This window comes from Acanthopagrus latus, chromosome 13, assembly GCF_904848185.1.
Source record: "Acanthopagrus latus isolate v.2019 chromosome 13, fAcaLat1.1, whole genome shotgun sequence".
Lineage (NCBI taxonomy): Eukaryota > Metazoa > Chordata > Actinopteri > Spariformes > Sparidae > Acanthopagrus > Acanthopagrus latus.
In genome coordinates, this window is record NC_051051.1 from 23,402,934 (window position 1) to 23,406,136 (window position 3,203).

Below are 3,203 nucleotides of genomic sequence, written 5' to 3' on the forward strand. Positions count from 1 at the left end.
TTTCAGCTGAGATTCTTACCCTTGATTGAGGCGAAAGGCCAGAAATAAAAACAAAGCGGTTCATTATGGCACAGGGAACCAATTGGCCACACTATCGTTTTTCCGATAGAGTCGGCTAACCACTGTTTTAGGTGATTATAGATTTATCAATCTGTGCTTCCTCTTCACCTCGTCACACATCACTTACTCTTGCTAAATGTTTTCCTTTGGGGATGAATCGAGGGAGCTTGATAAATCGTGCTCATGTGCGGGAGTCTTTTAAGTGATCTCTGCGAACATCAGGCCACACAGAGCCACCGAAGCATCTCCAATGGCTTTCCCCCATTATGTTTATCTCAATATTGTATTTCTTGTTTCATGTAAAGTCTTCTAAACTAGGTGATACCATGGAGATCAAATATCTGAGACAAAAAAGAAAGAAAAGCAGAATCTTCACAAACATAAAAGTTGCCACCAGAAACATCAATAATGCTACTAAACGCCACATAAAAAGCAGCCACTATCAGTTGTTTCTGCACTGTGTCACTTCAGTGAGAGGGAAGGATCACAGCGTTACACACATGCTCACTTCAACATACAAGTCTTCAACACATAACACTGACTTGATTCAATTTGTTTGTAGGTAGCACTTTCATTTTGAGTGATGAATTGTTGCAGACCTGTATTTATGAAAGTGGTGTTGCATTTAGAGTCTGTGGGGGGCGCCAAATCAAACACAATTACAATTTCTACATTTTTTTTGCATTGTTTTTTTTTAAATATATACAAACAGGAATAACAATGAATAATGTATATTAGGATAAACAGCTGGAACAGGATCAGGGAAACACGACAGGATCACAGAAACTCAACAGATAAGTCAACAAAGACTGAACTACAGACTCAACGTCAATATAAACAGAACTAATCTGAGGCTGAGGTGCAGGTGGAGTGAGGCGGAGGCACACGGGTGGGGGTAATGAATGGATAACACTGGAAGCAGGGAAAGGGCTGATGAAGGAGATGCTGTGCAGGAGTGCAGGGAAAGCAGACTGGGGAGCAACACAGGTAAAAGGGCCGGGCTAATTTAACAGATCCAAGACAGGTGTGGAGGGAAAATGAGGCTGATGAGGATCACGGGAAGACTGAACACTGGAAGAAGAGCAAGAGACTGTTGAGAGAAGACAAACAGAAACAACAGACTGTAAAATGGAGTCACGGACAGAAGAATGAGCTTCATTCCAATCAAAGCTGACTCTTAAATATTTTAAAAAGTACAATCATCTTTTATGTTACTATTTTGAAACCCAAAGCTAATTAAGCATATTAACTTTCACTTACTAACTCCAAAACCCTTAATTTAGTGAAGGCACGTCTGTTTTCTTTCTTTGCATTTCGACTGCAGCTTCAAGATCTCAACCCTCTCTCTGCTCCCGCGCTGCCGTCGCCTCAATTATGAAAATTACACCACCCCTACTTATCCCTGCTCCCCCACCACACACACACACACACACACACACACACACTCTTCTCTCCACTGCCACCAGCAGCCACGACACCTCTCTCATAATTCCTCCTGCTATATGGCTGCCGTCAGGTGATGAAATGGTTTCCTTGACCAGAGCGGGGCCAGGCAGTTGTTTTAGTGTTTGGGTTTTAGCAGAGCGATAAAGCATCGCCGGCTAACCCCGGCTGACAGAGAGCTATATCTAATAGGGCCTGTCGCTCTCATGCCAAATCGTTTGCCGCATTTCAATTAAGGGGCTCTTCAGGAGTGGAAAAGGCGATATCAAACACGGAGTGTGTGCAAGCTGGTTTTAATGCGTTCATACACTCGGCACTGGCAGCGCTTCCCTCTGCAATGGATTTTTAGATACAATTCTTGGAATAAACAATATTTGTAGAATATTTCATACAGTCTGGTTTTTGTCATTTATGATGTGGAGTTAAATGTAATTATAATAATTTTAGAAATTGAAAAACTATGTTGTGTTCTGTTTCAGTTATGTCCTTGGTTGTTGTGTCCCTGTGTTCCTCTTCAGTCCACACCTGCCCTGCTTCAGCCTCATCAGTCCTGCCCCGTGTCCACATGTCAGCCTCTCTCCACCTCGTTTGTTCACTTTGTATTTAAGTCCAGTCTGAGTCAGTCATCTGTTGTGTTTGCCTTTCATTTTTCACTCAAAAACACATTTATCTTTCAAGGTTTTAAAACTCCCAATATAATAAATCCTTTCTACAGAGGATACCATATCATTCAAGACGCTGAAATAACCCTAAAGTTTTTATTACCTACATCACAACAGCTGGATCAAAAACGACTGTGACCCGTCATGCAATTTGTTTCTCTCAACAAAACCAGCCTCGCGTCGGCCACAGAGCCCTATCAAAGGTATAAAATTAATTATTACAAGTTTTCGCAGCGCAACATCAATAGCTCTCTCTCTCTCTCTGTCCCTCCTTCTCTTCTTCTCTCAGCCTCACCTCACTTTCTCTCTCTTCTTTCTCCAGCTCTCAGAAAGCTTTATCCTGTGCGCCGTCTGTTCTATTGTGCAGCGACGGTGCCCTCATCAAAGTGAAGCAAAAGGGCGAGGAGAGGGTTCAGCGTGCGGTACAAAGAACAGACACTGCAACATTGTGTTTGTGTGTGTGTGTGTGTGTGTGTGTGTGTGTGTGTGTGTGTGTGTTCCAGTCTGACACCCACCAGAGTGGCTGATTGAGACTCTCTTTGTCTCTCTCCATGCCTCAGCCTCATTTATAACCATAATAAGCTTTATGTGCACAGAACGATAATCAGCGAATTTACAAAGTTCCAAAAATGAAAGATAAAAGCATTAAAAAATATGCGCGATATTAACTTGGCTTATCATACTTAACTGATGTAACAGTGATTTATAGATATTTGCATACTTGAGATGGATTGGATGAAAGGATTATATTGCTTACTTGCATTAAGGAAGACACGTATTGCTACTCACGGTGACCACTGTTGATTAGAAAGCGTGGGCACTTGTTAAATGTCACTAAGTCAGGTTGATGCAGCTTTAAGTTTGACATTAGATACGGTTAGATTGTGTTACAAAGGCTTTTTGTGACGCCTCCTTCCACGTTCGATAATTAACTCCCTTCCAACGTGCCTTCCCTTTCACATTAAGTAGAAGGTGTGAATAAACACTAAGAGTAGGCTGAACACTTCGTCGCTGAATTTTCACACCTGGCTGACAAGG

At 42.1% G+C, this 3,203-nt stretch overlaps 2 long non-coding RNA genes across 2 annotated transcripts; one reads left to right on the forward strand and one right to left on the reverse strand.

Annotated features, from left to right (window-relative positions):
* Window positions 1-611: 611 nt before the first annotated feature.
* LOC119031385 lies at window positions 612-1,856 on the reverse strand. The gene is made up of 2 exons (XR_005078583.1): window positions 1,321-1,856; window positions 612-1,150 (listed from the first exon to the last, which is right to left on the reverse strand). It is a non-coding gene; the product is annotated as an uncharacterized LOC119031385 (long non-coding RNA).
* Window positions 1,495-2,763, forward strand: LOC119031386. Its single transcript, XR_005078584.1, has 3 exons — window positions 1,495-1,576; window positions 1,983-2,368; window positions 2,488-2,763. It is a non-coding gene; the product is annotated as an uncharacterized LOC119031386 (long non-coding RNA).
* Window positions 2,764-3,203: the final 440 nt, after the last annotated feature.